Here is a 7,988-nt window from a genome sequence, read left to right on the forward strand (position 1 = left end):
AAAAAAAAAAAAAAAAACCTACCAAATATCCAAACCTGAAAAACCAGTCATTCTTCTGGAAAATATGTTTTCTTAAAAAAAAAAAAGCAACTAGTTCAGTTTACATTAAATCAAGAAAACTACTTTTTCTTGAGACAATTATTCTCCTTTGGTATGCTGCAGAAGTGTTTTATTTCTATTTTCCACTTCTTCAGCCAGAATATTAATTAGACATGACTCAAGGGAAATAATTTATTTTATTATTTTATTTTTTAAAGACAGGGTTTCACCATGTTGGTCAGGCTGGTCTTGAACTCCCGACCTCAGGTGATCTGCCCACCTTGGCCTCCAAGTGCTTGGATTACAGGCGTGAGCCACCACTCCTGGCCTGCTTTTTTATGTATTTACTTTATTTTATTTTATTTTAAATTTAACAACAATTTTAAAAGTTTTACCGCTTTATCAAGGATCGGTATGTTTCTGTGGGTTTGACTAGAAGTGCGTGGATGGTGAAAAATACCATGACTGCTAGTTCAGTTTGGCATCCCTGCTTTGATTAATGTTAAGGTTCCAGCAGTTTTACCCACCATTGCTTTTGTGTTATCAATGCAAATGTCAATACAATAAATTAAAAAAAAAAAAACAGCTGGGCCTGATGGCTGGCACCTATAATCCCAGCTACTCAGGAGGCTGAGGTGGGAGAATGGCTTGAACCCAAGAGGTGGAGGTTGCAGTGAGCCAAGATTGTGCCATTGCACTCCAGCCTGGGCAACAGGAGTGAGACTCCATCTCAAAAAAAAGAAAAAGAAAGAGAGCAATCCAAAATTAATTCATGGAGTCTTTGCTTTCTAATCTGTAATGCTGCCTGTGCCTTGCCCTGCCTGCCTCCAGGCCACCAGCCATCCAGTGTGTCTCCCAGGGGTGCTCACTGGACTCCTGGCTCACTCCTTGCTCCTTCACAGAGCTCTTTAGCCAATGGCCACCAACATGCCCCTCCTGGCAGAAGGCCATGCAGTGTGTTCCCCATTTTCCTGGTGATGCTTTGGCTTGTCATAATCAATCATGCTTTCACAGAACAAAATAAGGAACTGGAGTTTGCTACATTTGTATTTAAATTCTTCCCCTAGGGTGGTGGTTTGCAGCCTTTTTGGCACCAGGTACTGGTTTTATGGAAGCCAATTTTTCCATGGACCAGGGTGGGGGTGGTTTTGGAATAATTCAAGCACATTACATTTATTGTGCACTTTATTTCTGTTATTACATTGTAATATACAGTGAAATAATCATACAACTCACCATAATGTAGAATCAGTGGGAGCCCTGAAGTCATCTCACAACTAGACGGTCCCCTATGAGGGCAATGGCAGCCAGTGACAGATCATCAGGCATTAGATTCTCATAGGAGCACACAACCTCCATCCCTCACATGTGCAGTTCACAATAGGGTTCTTTCTTCTATGAGAATCTAATGCCGTGGCTGGTCTGTGAGGAGGCGGAGCTTGAGCGGTAGTGGCAGTGATGGGGAGCAGCTGTAAACATAGATGAGCTTCCCTTGCTCATCCGCCTCTCAGCTCCTGCTGGTGGCCCTGTACCATTCTGTGGCCCAGGGGTTGGGGACCCCGGCCTAGGGTTCACACATTCCCAAGAGGTGATTTGGAGACTCCATTTTAGTCATAGAAGGAAGCCCTCCTGCCATGCCAGCCTGACCAGGACCAGGCTACAGGAGTTGAACATCTAGGGGAATTTATTGGGTGCATGGCCACGGCAGGAGATGCCACAGGGCTAAGCTGTGGTGAAAGCGAGTTTGCCTCAGAGCACTTTTCTGGCAGTTGAAAACTGGCTTTGTTCTCACCAGTGTTAGATATAGTGAACTCCAAGTTTCTCTTCCAAAAATCACTATGTCAGTATATTCAGCTCTCTCATTCTTTAATTCTCCTTTTTAGAGTTTAACTTCCCTGTAGTTTCAGTAAACAGCCTTCTCCACCAGCTCCAGTCAGTAGTTCACATCTGTTCCCCCAGTTCCCTGCTTTGTACTGATTTACCATGGCCCCCTTCTCTGGTCACTTGCTTTGACCTGTGTAAGGTCATTGCCGAGTTTAAAATGGGGAAACTGATGCCAGTACAAGAAAATTAAATGCCAATTTATTCAGCTCCTGGGCAAGGTTCTCTGGTCCAGGGAAAGGGGGCCAGAGAAGTCACGCTGACTTCCTGGGGTGTGGGGCTTTTATGGCTATGAGGAAAGAGCAACAGCTGGGTGCTCTGATTGGCTCCAGGGGAGCGGGATTGAGATGGGGTGGGCCGCCATTGGTTGGCAGGCTGTTGGGCGAGATTTCCAGTGCAAGAGCCGGCCAGGGTTGCATTGGCCGGAGCCTTCCTGGGGAGCCATGGGGCAGAGCTAGGTGCTGAGTGCAGTCAGGTGCTGAGTGCAGTCAGGTGCTGAGTGCAGAGGTGGGTGTATCCGGCCTCCTGGCAAGGCAACCGGCCTTACATTCCGACCCTTTTGATGATGTAGGACACCACTTCTTTCTGGCTACTTCCTGCAGAATGGGGCAGAGTGAGGGAGAAGGGTCAGTTGGCTGGTGCCTCGGTTGGGAGTTGGACATAGGGGCAAAGTAGCATCTGGTTTATGGCTACCCTGGACATTTCTCTCATGCGGGCCTGTAAAAACCTGAGGAAAAAAGGGGCTAGCATTAACAGAAGACAAACTACATGATGGGAGTGATAATAGGGGTTAGCCAGGTTAGCATGGGTGATTGCCACCAGTTAAGAGGCGAGACTGATGCATTCTGCTTCTTGCGGAGGTCCTCTTGGAGGCGATAGAGAGTGTTGACATTTTCTTCTACAAGGCCTGTTTCATTGATGTAATAGCAGCACTGCTCCTGAAGAAACAGACAGGTACCTCCCTTTTCTGCTGTTGGCAGGTCAAGGGCCCATTGGTTCTAGAGAGTTACCTGGACCAATGGCTGGAGGGAGGCAAGGGAGGTGGCCAATGCTTCGATAGCCACGTGAAGCTTGTCCTTTAGTTGAGTGGCTGAGGTGACACTGTAGCCTAGGGCGCCGCTACCCAGCCCTGCCACCACCAGAGAGGATGCTAGAGAGAGACCAACGACCATTGGGAGGAAGACTGCTCGTCTGTCTTGGTGATTAGGGGAGGGTGGGAGGAAGGATAGAAGTTCGGCCTGTCCTAGACCTCTAACTGTGGGACAAGGTGACAGGCACACAAGGGAAAGGGAAGGAGGCATTAATAACTTTAGTTAAGGTTCCATTACACCAGAAATATCCTCCTGGTGGCATGTAGAGGGAGGATTTTACTTTTACTGTAGTGTTACAGCTGGGACTGGAACTGCTGGCTGTCTCATAGCAGAGAGAGAAATTTTGAGGGTGTACTTGGAACAAGGGGATATCCGTTAAGATGGTGCCAGGTCCCGTAGGTGATTGTGACAGACTGAACCCGGACCTGAGGGGAACTGCAGCTAAGGGAGGTTGCTGAGAGAGGCACATAAAAAGCAGTTGGTGATATTCATGGCTTTAGTTAAATTTAACATGTTGTCTCCCTGCTGTACTAGAGTCAACCAAGAGAAAGGTTGAGAGGTGTTATCTGAGGGTTTGAACTGGTTAGTTAGGATGGCTTCATTTTGCAGGATTGTATGGCTTACAGAACTCAGCTGTTCTATTGTTTCAGAGATGATGCGGGTATAGGACCAGAATATTAGCCATGTTCCCTGAGGGTGGCTCCAGGTATAATCTTCATAGACTTTACCGGACACTTCTGCATCCCAACAGCTGTGCCAGGGGTCATGGTTGTTGAGGGCTAAGGAACCATTGCTGAAGTGAGTGAGCATGTGGTTGGGACGGCTTGGAGGCTGTGGCTTGTGAATAACACAAGAGCTGTATGGGCACACCCCGTAGGTGGTGTTCCACCAACGACAGTAGTCCTTGGTTTGGTCATATAGAAAACACAGCCCATGCCGAAAGTGAAACCCATGATTGTGACCGAGTATGATGCTTTTACCATGTGGGATGAGGATGGAGACAGTAGACTGATATCCACCTGTTTGGCAGTTTGCCTGTGCAAGATAATGGGTCCTGGTGGTGGGGCCCTCAGTCCAGGATTCTGGGTTGCAAGGATCCTGGTTTGAGTTCTTGGAGGAGAACGTTGTCACCCGGTTAGAGAGGCACCGCTGGGTGGGAGTCTTCTGGTCCTGGAACAACAGGGAGGGAGCAGTCTGCAAGTTCCCTTAACAGGTGACAGAGGAGGGAGAGGCAGGGAAGGTAGGAAGCCAGTGGAGGGGGGTTTACAGGGAGGTTGTGAGAAACCAGAAAAGGCTGGCCTTATAGCAATTTGAAGGGGCTAAGGCCCATTGGCCCCCATGCGGTGGCCTGGACCCGGGCCAGGGCAAGAGGTAGGAGTGTGGGCCAAGAGAGTTTTACCTCAATAGCGAGTTTGGCCAAATGGTCTTTGAGGATGCCGTGGGCCCATTCAACTTTACCCAACTACTGAGGATGGTAAGGGATGTGCAGTTTCCGGGAGATGTTGAGGGACTTGGCGACTAGCTGGACTACTTGGGCCGTAAATGCTGGACTGTTGTCTCACTGGATGGTGGCAGGTAGGCCGAAGCAAGGGATGATTTCTTGAGTAAGGAGGGAGGCCTCCATGTCTGCTGTCTTCCAGGAGGTGGGGAAGCTTCGATCTAACCTGAAAAGGTATCTATAAAAGTTAGGAGGTAGTGGAGCTCTTTGTGAGTGGGCGTATGAGTGAAGTCAATTTGCCAGTCTTGGGCTGGTAGGTTGTCACACATTTGGTGGGTAGGAAACTGTGGCCTTAAGCCTCCCTGAGGTGAGACCTTAGCGCAAGTAACCCATGCCTTGTGTACCTGCTCAATTGTCTGTTGCAGACCTGGTGAGAAAAAGAGAGGCTGTACAAAGCAGTGTAACGCCTTTAGGCCCTATATGTAAGGATTGGTGGATTTCAACAATAATTTTAGGGGCCTATTCCCAAAGAAGGGTGATTCTATTATTTAGGAAGATCCAACCCTGATTAGATTCTGTTCCCCTTTTCAGTATGAGGGCCTGTTTTTCTGATGGTGAGTATACAGGCTGTGTGGCTGTGGTAAGGAAGAGAACGGGGTAGGGGCCAATTTGGCATTAAAGATCTTGCTGCTATATCTGCCCGCGCATTGCTCTAGGAGACAGCATTATGCTGGGCCTGGTGTCCTCGGCAGTCTATGACTGCAACCTCCCTGGGCAATGATAAGGCCTGTAGGAGGTTAGAGATCTGTGTAGCATTGATTATGGGGGACCCCTTTGTGGTAAGGAATCCCCACTCTCTCCAGAGGGCAGAGTGGCAATGGGTAATAAGAAAAGCATATTTTGAGTCAGTATAGATATTTGCTCACTTTCCCTGTGCTAGTGTGAGAGCTCCGGTTAGGGCAATGAGCTCCACCTTTTGTGACGTGTTTCCGTCAGGGAGGCGACGTGCCTTGAGGATGGCTGAATCTGTGACTACCGCATAGGCTGCCTTTTGCCTCCCGTCAGCTGTTATTACTGAACTTCCATCCACATAGAAAGTAAGGTCTGGGTTAGGCAGGGGAAGGTCAGATAGGCTCTCTCAAGGTTTGGCAAGTGCATCCATTAGTTCAGGGCAGGAGTGGGCTGGGGAAGGGGGAAGAGATGGAAGGGGAAGCAAGGTAGCTGGGTTGAGTGGGGAAGTGGGGTGAAGGCTGACTGAAGGATTTTCAATCTTGGAGGTATCCCATACCAGGGGATTAACTACATCAGGAGGGATAGGGGGTTGAGGTGAGGAGTTAGGGCAGAATGTGGTGTCGGTTAGGAGTGGCAGTAGGAGATGGGTAGATGATGGGCTTGGGTGTGGGGGGCCAGTGAGTTGGAGAGTGGCCCCCACAGTCTGGAGAATGTCTCCTCCTAAAATGGGGACTGGGCACGAGGGTATGATTAAAAAAGAGTGGGAAAAGGGGTGTCCCTTGAGGACACAGGCTAAAGGATGGTTTTGATTAGGACAGGAAGGCTTGCCATCAATTCCCATGACTGAAACATGGGAAGATGCTAGGTCCTGAGTAGGAAGGCAATACAGAATAGGTAGCTTCCATGTCCACTAAGAAGGAAATGGACTTACCCGCTACTTGCAGCGTTACCCTGGGCTCGGCAAGGGTGATGGGGTTCTTCGAGTTCGGACTGCGTCAGTCATCCAGAAGGGGATGGGATTGCTTCTTGTGGACTGGCCTGCCCTCCACATAGAGGTGTGGGGGATGGGCCTGTAGTCCAGGACAGGCAATCACTGCACCAATGTCCAAGCTTCTTGTAGTTGGGGCAGGGCTTGGTAGGTGGTCGGGGACATGGACACTGATGTGCCCAGTGTCCCTTCTGACCGCACTTGAAACAGGGCCCAGGCAGATCGCCTCCAGAGTTCTTGACAGGTTTTGATGGACCCCCCTCCACTAGGTGCCTGGTGGGCTGCTGGCCTCAGGGCTGCCACAAGAGCTTGGGTTTGGAGGCTTACCTTTTGCTGTAGATGGGCCTGGCGGGTGACCTCAGCCTTTTCCTCTTGGCCATTAAAAACTTTAAATGCCATGTTTACCAGGTCTCATATGGGAGTTTGGGGGCCCTCCTCAGCCTTTCTAAGTTTCTTTCTAATGTCAGCCACTGACTGAGAGATAAAATGAGTGGCTAGGACTGTAGCCCCTGGTAAAGAGGCCGGGTCCGGCTGGGTCCAGCTGGGTATGAAGGATCATAGCATTAGTTGATCGGTCGAGGAAGGCAGCAGGGTTTTCAGTAGGACCCTGAGTTATTTCCCTTAATTTATCATAATTAACTACCTTTTGGGCTGTGCCTTGCATGCCCACTAGAAGGTACTGTAGCATTTGGTCTTGGTGGTGGTGGCCATCTTGACCAGTTTGATAATTCTAATTAGGGTTAGCCTCGGGGAATGCTGCCACACCTACTGGCATCTGATTGTCTATGAGATGCACTTGATCAGCATGCACCTGGGCTGCCGTAAGGATACGATCACGCTCATTTGGAGTGAGAGTGGAAGACAGAATTACATAGGTATCATGCCAGGTGAGGTTGTAAGTCTGGGTGAGGTAGCCGAATTCTTTGGTGTACGCAGTAGGATTGGTGGAAAATGACCCTAGGCGTTTCTCAATGGTTGATAAATCAGAGAGAGAGAAGGGAATGTGTACTTGGACAACACCCTCCACTCTGGCGACCTCACAAAGGGGGCAAAGGAGGGAGGTTTCATCAGTGTGAGCACTGACAGGAGAGGCTAGGTTGGGACCAGGAAGAGGAAGAGGAGGAGGGGGTTGAGGTTCCACATAGGGCGGAGGATTAGTGGGTTGGGTGGGTGGAAAGGAGAGTTCTTTGGGCCAGTCAGGGTAAGAAAAGGAGGAGGCTGGGGGAGGGGCCGAGGGCGGTGAGGGAGTTTCTTTGGCCAGGAGAACCTGAGCGGTGGTGCAAGAGGAACAGAGGGTGGGGCGGGAGCAAAGATAACAGAAGGCCTGAACATAGGAGACCTCTGACCATTTACCATTTCTTTGACAGAAATTGTCTAAATCGGTTAGAATGCCAAGATTGAAAGTTCCCTCTGGTGGCCACTTGGACTGGTTGTCCAGAGGATACTGGGGCCAGGCCACAGTGGAGAGGAAAAGCAGCCTTTTCTTTTTTATGGAGAGGCCCAGCTTGGGTAAATATTGGACTAGATATCCCAGTGGTGACTATGGGACTTCTGATTACCCATAGTCCACTCTCTGTCGCAGAGTAGTCAGGAGTGAGGAACGGCGTCCCGGATCCTCAACACCTGAGTACCGGAGATTATGGGGAAGGACAGGAGTATAGGGACGTCTCCACAATATTCTTGTCTTCCGGGACGGGTGAGTAGGGGCACTGGGATGTCTCCGTGAGACCCACAGTTCAAGACGGAAAGGAGTCCCTGACGCAGCCATGATTATGAACAGGGTACCCCAAGGTTCGGCGCGAACAGAGGATGGGGTTGT

General features: G+C 49.6%; 1 long non-coding RNA gene across 1 annotated transcript; it reads right to left on the bottom strand.

Moving 5' to 3' along the window:
* Positions 1–692: 692 nt before the first annotated feature.
* Positions 693–7,154, bottom strand: LOC144581722 (uncharacterized). The gene is made up of 3 exons (XR_013532836.1): positions 6,113–7,154; positions 4,031–4,675; positions 693–2,516 (listed from the first exon to the last, which is right to left on the bottom strand). It is a non-coding gene; the product is annotated as an uncharacterized LOC144581722 (long non-coding RNA).
* Between the last annotated feature and the right edge of the window lie 834 nt (positions 7,155–7,988).

Source organism: Callithrix jacchus, chromosome 3 (assembly GCF_049354715.1).
Source record: "Callithrix jacchus isolate 240 chromosome 3, calJac240_pri, whole genome shotgun sequence".
Lineage (NCBI taxonomy): Eukaryota > Metazoa > Chordata > Mammalia > Primates > Cebidae > Callithrix > Callithrix jacchus.